A 10,126-nucleotide genomic window follows, 5' to 3' on the forward strand; every position below is an offset into this window, starting at 1 on the left:
TTCCTTACTTGCTACAAAGTACATATTCCTTAGTCTCCCCATGAACACTTGCATTTACTACATTGAAGATGATTATTTTTCTTAAAATATACTTTGGTAAATGTGGTAAATTTAGCAAATGGATTATTAGAATCATTCTTTAATTTATATTAAAACCGACTGATTTCTGGCCACTTGTCTCCGAACTGCCCCTACTAAGAGGAGCCATTTAGTGTTTATTGACAGAATCACAGTCAGGAGAATGGTCACATGTGAAACAAAGTGTCAAGGACTAGGTTCAGTTTCTGAGCACTGTAATTTCCTAGAACCTACTTGGACTGCCATGCCAGACTCTGTTCCTATACCTGGCCTGGTTCTAATTAGGGTGAGGAGAGCCTGCTATTGGCAGTTAAGAATTTCAGGGCTTTAACTGCAGAAAGCTAAACCACAGAAAATCTTTTTTAAAAAGGCCATAGGAAGGGTGTATTTAAATGTTAGAGATCAATTTCTAGGGAATTAAACAGGTGAGACTGGGGATTTTAGAGCTGTTTGCCATAGAAAGCACTCATATTTACATTTCTACTCAAGGACCCAAGGAAGCTGAGATGAACTCAGCATTCTGTCACTTGTCAAATTTTCAAATATTAGGGCTGAGTTAAAATAATAATGAGATCAACTCTACAGGTCAAGGCAGCCCAGCTTCTTCAGATCAGCCCCCTGCCATCTTGAGGGGTAGCATTCATCTGCCACCAGGTGGCTGTGACTTGGGCTGACTTGTCAGCCTTCTTCCTGGTCCAGGAAAACCAGGGCTCAGGTTCAGCTTCTTAACGCCCTGTGTTCCTGCACTGACCTGATACAGCAGCTGGCCTGCCAGTTATTGACCTAGTTCAAAGCTGGGTCTTCATACCCACTGTACAAATGCATTGTGAGCTTGCAAATCTAAAGCCTAATAAGAAAGCAAGAAGCTCTTAGTGTGGAAACAGGAACAGAAACTTAGTGAAGCTGCCAAAACTAAAACCGAGAACACCCAGAGCTTAATTTAGGCTCCAGGGATTTCTCAAGACTTGTTTGCACTGTTTCTTGGAGGCAGCTTCAATCTGCTAAGTCCTTCATTAGTCAGTCAAAGGAAAGTTCAAGGAGACATTGAGAAGCTCTGTTTGATCCCGAAAGTCATTACCAATAATCAAACGGCCTTGGCAGCTCAGTTCAGTAGGCACACTGGGAGCATCACATGGCTTCCGTCCTTGGGATGTCACTAACTTGATGGAAAATCCACAGTGGCATTCTGCTGCTCTTGGGGTCAGTGGACTCTCAGTCTCACCCTTGAGATCCCCTAAGGCCACAGATACTTCAACAAAACTTAATTATGTTTTTTTCCTCTTACAGTTCCTATGAACGTTCTGATTTTTCTGTTTATTCTTTAATGAATAACATTTGAACTTACTCTATATATCAAATACAACTATTCTCCATTGCCATTTAAAAACTCCATCTCTTCCAGAACGCCCTGATGACACTTGTCTGACTGCATTTATTTATTTATTTTCTAGCACTAATCTACTGTGTGATTGAGTATATCTTGTGTCATCTTCCTCTATCACACTGTACATTCATAGGCACAGAGATCACATCTTATCACCATTTCCAATTGATCATGGGGCAGAAAATGAGGTTAATAGTATTCCTGGGTTCATACTATACAGTCACTAGGGTTCCAGAATCAAATACTTCAGGTATTTATTCCTTTTCATCTCATTCCCCATTAACACTCTCCTTTCTCTTTCCACATATATTTGTTCTAATAACTTCGATATTGATCATGAATGCATGCATGGTCATGTGCTGCATTATGTTGTGGCAAGCACACATGACATTGGTCTCATGAGACTGCATTATGGAGCAATGCCATGCTTTCTTTGTTCATCTAAATGTAGCCTATGATGTCCACATCATGACAAAATTGCCTAGCAATGCACTCCTCAGAACATGTTGCCTGTTAAGCAACGCCTGGCTGAGTTTTGTTTTTTTTTTTCCAAAATGTTGGATTGTTCTGTATTTTAGTAGACACAAGACTTTTATTTGGCACCATGTTTTTAAGATTTGTTAATATTGCCTGGTAGACAACTGTTAGTTCAAATTGCCAAAGGATACTCTATTATAAGCACCACACTTTCCTCAGCTCTTCCTTCAGCACACACCAAAATTTCTTTTAATGCTTGGCTTCTACAGTGTGCCACTGGCTACCAAAGATATGATTTCTGTGTGTCAACATGTTACACAGTCATAGTAAGAACTAGCTAGTTGTCTTTTAGATTTTTTTATTGCTATGATAAGCACCATGACCAAAAGCAACTTTGCTGGGGGGGCGGAGTTCTTTCATCTTATAATTCTCAGGTCACAGTCCATCACCAAGGGAAGTCAGTGCAGGAACCTGGACACAGGAACTGAAGCAGAGACCATGAAGGAATGCTGCTTACTGGCTTGTTCCTCTTTGCTTGCTTAGCTGGCTTTCTTATATACCTCAGGACTACTTTCCCAGGAGTGATACTGCCCCCAGTGAGCTGGTCCCTCCCACATCCATCAATAATTAAGAAATGCCTTCAGACTTGCCTACAGGCTAATCTCGTGGAGGGCATTTTCTCAAGTAAGATTCTCTCTTCCCAGGTATGTCTAGGTTTGTGTCATGTTATGCATTTACGTTGATGAGCACTGAGTTTGACTGATTGGGCAGCGAAATTTTGCTTTCCCTAAGGAGTATGTATAAGGTACTGTTTTACCTTATGGTCTTACATGATTTTTCAAGTATTTGTTTTTTGCATGGATGGCTAACTAAATATTTTTTCATGAGTTTGAGCATATGCTGACATATTATTGGATCACTTAGGTTTACATTTATTCATATTGCCTATATATATTATTTGTCCATTTTATTTTGGAGAATTTCATACATGAGTACAATGCATTTTGATCATATCTACCCTTTAGCCTTCCACCTCCTTCCATATCCTCCCCCACAAACTCCTGCCCTCTAGGAGATACTATCTAGCAGCAGGTGCTCTGGTCCTCTGTCTCTTGCACTCCTTCTACCCTCTCTTCTGTGATTTTCCATGAGCCTTAGGTCTAGTGGCAAGATTGCACTGTAGATGTACAAACTGGGCTTAAGCACCCCATGGTCACTTAGTCTTTCTATTTTGATCAATTTGCAGATCTCTGCAATAGCCTCCATCTACTAAGAAGAAACTTACTTGATGAGGGGTGAAAGCAATATTTGTCTGGTTGGGATAGTCCTAGGGCCTGGAGTGTGAGGACTAATGGGGTCTCTTATTCCTGATCTTAAAGAAACCACTTCCAATCTTTTATCTGTTCATTGATATGAAATACAAATTATGGGCTATTCATGCTCACCTTTTCTTCTAGATTTAGTTTGTTGGTTTTTCAATTGTAAGAGTATTAAAATGTGCCAAATGTTTTCTCTGTATCAAGTGAGGTGACTGTGTCTTCCTCTTCATTTGCTGAGTTGGCAAGTATTCTGTTGAGAAATATTGACAAAGGTTTTCTTTTCTTGTAGATTCTCTCTGGTTCTGGTGAAAGGGTGATATAGGCAATGGGTTATGCAGGCTTCTTTAATTTTTAAAAGAGTTTGGAAATGATCAGTATTAATTAGTCTTTGAGTATTTGCTAGAATTTATCAGTAACTCTTGGTTTTTCATTGTTGGAAGGTTTTTGATTACTTATTCAACATGCTTATCAATTTATAGGTCTACTCAGGCTTTCTATTTCTTTATTATTGAGTCTTGATACATTATGTATTTTCTGAGAATTTGTCCATCTCATCCAAGTTATCCAATTTTCAATAATTGTTTATAATACTCTTAGAATTTTATTTCTGTAAAATCAGGAATCAGTTCCTTCCTTCTTTTACTTCTGATTTTATTTCCATCTTCTCTCCTTTTATGTGTTCATTATAACAAAGTTTGTCAATTTTGTTGAACTTTTTGAAGAACAACTCATTTTGATTAATTTCTTTAAATTTGTTTTCTATTCTCTACCTCTGCTGTAATTTTGTATTTTTTTCTTTTCTGTATTGCATTTCTTTTATACTAGTGGTCTGTATATAAAAATTATTCACAAAATATAACCTGCATTGTTCAACTCTAAGAGTCTGTTATAGCTAACGTATTGAACATGGTACAGACTTTCAGTTTTATGAAGGCAGAATCATATTTCTGTTAATGGTTTTATCTCTGGTGCTTAGCAGAATTCCCAGCATATGGTAGGTTCTCTAAATAAACATTTATTGAATGAATGTCTAAATAAATATTCAGGGAATTGTGAACTTTTCAGGCAATTTTTTAATATTATTAATTCTTTTGTAAATTTCTCATTTATTAGGGAATTATTATAGCAGAAAAATAAGAAACAGACATTTAGTAGACTATAATATTATTTACATTAAATGAGCTGTAGATTATATGAAATACACAGAAAAGGAGACATACAAATTATAAATGGATTATACATCCACACCTGGAGTCTGAACAATACACTAGCCCTTCCTGAAAAATGCAGCCATTCCTGTGCATGCAACTGTGCAAATACTGTACTGCACTCGGCCACAGACCCTCTCCCTCCGTCATACGGTAACCAGATCACATGTTTTTCTAGGAATATTGTAGGTGTACTGTACTCCATTTGATTTGGACTGCACACCACTACAAAGCTCACTAAAAGACTTAGAACTGAAGTGATTTTCTTTTTATTTCCCTGAAGAATATCCACACCTGTGAATGGACACTAAATGATCAAACCGAAGTGGAAGACTTGGCTTACGCTATCTGTGTGATGGCTACGTCCTGGTCCTAGGTGCTTGCTCAGCAGGGAGACTTTGCTCTAGGGACAGTCGAGTGGGTGAACCCTTTCACCGCCATGCTAAACTATCGCCTGGCATTTTAGAAAAATATTCAGCAGACATGCAAACCTGCAGGGCTACAGCATTAGTGACTGGAGCAGTTTTCTTAAGGAACAGCACTGAAAAGGTTGATAACTGGAAGAAAGCAGATATTTTCCTATGCCGGTGAGCACAGAAAGCAGGGAAATGTGCTTTGGGTGGCAACATTCTTGCAGGTCTTCAGATACTGAGAACTTATTTGTCAAAGCGAGCAATATAAATAATTAGAAGAAAGAAAAACAAAGGCCATGTTTTTCTACAGAAATTGAATGAATTATCGAAATTTGAGAAGGTGTTAACAGTCCTGAAAATATGAATTCTTTGGGTTTTGCATTTCCACTGTGCATAAGTAGTGTGGGATACTTCAGCCATTCTGTCAAATAATCTCTGCATCAGCTGGAGAGCGTGAACAGTTCCCCTGAAAGAGTTGCTTTATATTGAAAAAACGGGGTCCAGTTTAAAAACAAACTCACTTGCCTTTTACATATTTTTCATATTTCTCCCATCTTAATTAATTCCTTAACCTAACTTACCTCCAACCAAATATAGTTAAAGCCTACATATTATTCAACCATATAATGCGTTTAGGATAATGTGATCAAATTTATCTTTGTGCTTGCATCTAAGTCTGTACATCTTATCACCATAGCACCCCCTTTACCCTTGTTCTATGACACCTACAGTCTTGTTCACCGGGGAACATTTTGAAAAGTAAAACTTCAGCAACAATCTTTTACGAAGCACATCAGCACACTTTAGCTTGGCAGCTGAGAACTTAAAACTACGTAGCCCCACTCTTTTCAGTTTTCTTTGCTTGAAGGATTTAAGTGATGCGAAAGCCAAAGACCAGGTGATGTGCCCTAAAACAAATCGAGAAAAACTATCTTTAACAGAAATCACGTGGATCATTGGGCATAAGTGAGACCATGGCTCATATAACATGAAAGGTGCTGGGAAAGTCCCTTGTAAGGCCAAAAAGCGTTTTTTACCCATAATTCTAAAATATGATCCAGATAGTTGGTTTTTTATCATGCTTACTGAAAGCTGTTAAAATACAATTTACCTATTTCTCTCATATCTTGATCTTATTCAAATATTATCTTCTTTAATTGAACTTCCTTAGAAAAAAATTCTATTGTAAATATGATTTGGAGCTTAATTCCCTAAAAATGCGTATTTTGGGGCTGGATGGATGGATCCATGGGTAAAAGCACTTGCTATGCAAGCTTAGCAATCTGAATTCAGTCTTCAGAAAGCATAGAAAGGTGGAGAGAACCAACTCCAAAAAGTTGTCCTCTGACCCCCAGATGTGTACTGTAGCAATGTGGCCACACATTTCATACACACACGATAGTAATAAAAATTTTAAAATCTAACAAGGAAACCATCTGTATATGTTCAATACAGACCAAACACCACATTTTCATTAGTTTCTTCTTCTAGTTGGGGAGATCTTTCCAAGGAACTTGGATTAGCTAACTTTCTGTGCTACAATGCTTTTGATATATGGGGGAAGAAAGTACAAACCAAGAGTAAGTATTATTTATTAATCTTTTACCTGAAATTTTATTCAATTTTCAAGTTAGCTTTCAAAAGCTAGTTTTGGCACTTAAGAATATCAGTATAATTAAGCCCACATCTATTTACTTACATATTTTGGGCATATGCATGTGTGTGCGTGCCCATGCCTACATGTGCATGTAGACATCAGAGGATACCTTGGGTGTCACCCGTTAGAGGGCATCCACTTTTTGAAAATTTAAAACAGGGTCTCTTGCTGTCCTGGAATTCACAAAGTAAACTAGGTGGCTGGCAGGGATTTGCTTGTTTCTGCCTCTCCAGTGCCGGACTAGAACTGCACACCATAATACCCGGACCCCTCCAACCCCTCTCACATACCCTTCCTTGTTCTTTTTCAGATCTCCACCTGGAAGATGCCTGATCTCAACTGGCATTCTTAAAAATATAGGTTCTGCAGTTCCAATTCATGCTTGCAAGTCAAGTACTTTACTATCTAAGCTACCTCACCAGCCTGCATTTATTGTGCTAAATAACAAAACATTAATCTAGGCTGGGCGGTGGTGGCACACGCCTTTAATCCCAGCACTCAGGAGGCAGAGGCAGGTGGATCTCTTTGATTTCAAGGCCAGCCTGGTCTACAAGATCTAGTTCCAGGACAGACTTCAAAGCTACAGAGAAACTCAAAACAAAAACAAACAAATATTAATCTATTGATTTACATTTTCATCATAATCTACCAACAAAGTTGGGCAGCATGTTTTCGTATGGATATATTATTTTATTCTAATCATTCTCTACTGTGGAATAATCTTCTCGTGTACTGTAAAGATTTGTCACTCGAACTAAACTGGTTTAATAAAATGCAAATTGGTAGCCAGGCAGGAAGTATAGCTGGGGAAACCTAACTAAGGATGATGGGAAGTAAAAGGGTGGAGTCAGAGGTTGCCAGCTAGACAAAGAGAGAGCAAGATGGGCATGCTGTAGTGAGGAAAGGTACTTTGCTATTCATTTGTCTTCTTTCTTGCTAAACTTAAATCATTAAAAAAGTTTTGTACTTTACACTTAAGCTAAACTTAAATCATTAAAAAAGTTTTGTACTTTATACTTAACTTTACAGTGTTAGTACCAGTGCTATTTTCAGCTATTCCTTTGATACCATGTCAATGTTGACCTCACCCTTCTTCATTTACGCTTTCATATGAATCCTTACAATCTCATCGTTCAGGTCTGAGGGGAACCCTTGTTGGTAATCTGGCAGAGAACTGCTCTATTAATTTACTGAGTTGGGAGGAGCCTCTTCATCATACCGAGTTTTCTTACTATAATAGCACAAACACTCTCTCTCTGTGTCTCTGTCTCTGTCTCTGTCTCTGTCTCTCTCTCTCTCTCTCTCTCTTTATCAAGACAAGTTTTCTCTATGTAATAGCCTTGGCTGTCCTGGAAGTCACTTTGTAGACTAAACTGACCTTGAATTCAGAGATTCACCATGCGCCAACTTGTCCAGAGATAGGTATCTCTTTACTGGAGATTTTCACATTTTATTATTAACTTAAAAATATCTTCCATTTATTTTGAACTATTAACTATTGTAATTTTTGTTATTAAGTGTAAAATAATCTATTTTAAATTATATTATTAAATTTGAATATAGTTCACTTGTGATCCCCAATAATCCTCTTATTCTAAAAGTTTATCAATAATTTCTCATTTTATACATAAATGATCATCTTGTTAACAATTGTTTTTATAATTTGTTCCTGGTATCTATGACTTATATCCAACATTGGTTTACTAGAATGATTAGTACAATGTTGACTAGAAGTAGCAACAGACATCACACTCCTGGTTTTAAATAGAGATCATATAATGAAAGGAAATGAAACTTATGCCCTGGCCGTGCTGAAGCAGGCATGGGCAGCCCGTATATGGTGGTTCTGCTGAACTTGTGAAACTTGGGTTTCACAGTCTAAGTTGATGAGGATGACTGACCAGTCTCTTCCTCAAGGGGGCACCAGATCTCGTTACAGATGGTTGTGAGCCACTATGTGGTTGCTAGGAATCAAACTCAGGACCTTTGGAAGGGCAGGCAGTGCTCGTAACTGCTGAGCCATCTCTCCAGCACCCATATAATAGTTCACCATTAATTAGAATAAGAAAGTTCTGTTCTAACAGATTTTGCTAATATTGAATTAAATCATAAAATTTTTCTGCCCGTTGAGACCTCTACTTTATTTGTTAGTGTGGTAAATTGAACTGCTAAGTTTTCCTATTTTAAGATGTGTGTGTGTGTGTGTGTGTAGAGACAAGATGCCATGTAGCTGCCAAAGGAGAAGAACACCAGAAACTTTCCAGTAGGCCACAGCCTCGTGGTGATATACAGATTAATAGAAATGGGTTAAGATGTAAGAGTTAGTTAATAAGTAAGCCTGAGCTAATAGACCAAGCAGTGTTGTAATTAATATAGTTTCTGTGTGATTATTTCGATCTGGGCAGCTGGAAAACAAATGCATGGTCTCCAGTTACAGGTCTCTGCATCTGTTCCTATCTTTTGCTGGAGGAAGCCTCTCTGATGATGACTGGGCTAGGCACCAATCTATGAGTACATCAAAATATCATTAAGAACCATTTCATTGACTTTTTTTGTCAGTTTAGTTCTACCCTAGGGGTCTCTGAGCCATCTAGTTCCCAGTTCCTGAACATCTAGGCATTGTCAGGCATGGGCTTCCTCTTGAGGCTTGGGCCTCAAGTTAGACCAGTCATTGGTTGGCCACTCCCACAAGCTCTGAGCCATCTGTCATTGCTTCAGCACATCTTGCAGGCTAGACAGGTGTGGGTTGAAGATTTCGTGACTGGGTTGATGTCCTGGTCCCGCCACTGGGGACCTAGCCTGGTTACAAAAGATGGCTGGTTCAGACTACATATTGTTGTAGAATATCATTTTAAGATGTGTTAAACTTATTTATGCTGTGGAACATTTGTTTTAATGATGCAAAGATGTTGCATTCTTTTATGTTACTTGTGTTTAACTCTGTGAAGCTGTGTTACTTTGCCTGTCTAAAACACCTTGCTGGTCTAATAAATAGCCAATAGGTGGGCAGAGAAAGGACAGGTGGGGCTGGCAGGCAGAGGGAATAAATAGGAAGAGAAATCTGGGAAGAGAAGATCAAGGAACAAGAAAAGAAGGAGAGAGGACACCAGGGGCCAGTCACCCAGCTACACAATAAGCCATGGAAAGGTATAGAGAAATAGACAAAGATAAAAGCCCAGAGACAAAAGTAGATGGGTTAATTTAAGAAAAGCTGGCTAGTAACAAGCCAAGCTAAGGTCGGGCATTCATAAGTAGTAAGTCTCCATTTGATTTATTTGGGAGCTGGGTGGCAGGCCCCCAGGGATAAAAGAGTAAACTACAGCATATCCTCCAGCACTAGGAGTCCTCTCTAGGATCACCCTCCTAGGTTCCAGGAAGTTTCCACTGCACTAGGTTTCTACATCGTCTCCTCAATGCCAATCTATTCAAATTTCTCCCCATACTGTCCTTCCTTTCTTCCCTCCCCAACCTGACCCCTCCTGTTCCCACTCATCCCCAACCACCCCAGTCCATCCACAAATCTATTTCCCCTTTACAGGGAGATCCATGCATCCTCTCTAAAGCCTTCCTTGTTACTTAGCCATTCTGGG

Source organism: Arvicola amphibius, chromosome 6, assembly GCF_903992535.2.
Source record: "Arvicola amphibius chromosome 6, mArvAmp1.2, whole genome shotgun sequence".
NCBI classification, from domain to species: Eukaryota; Metazoa; Chordata; class Mammalia; order Rodentia; family Cricetidae; genus Arvicola; species Arvicola amphibius.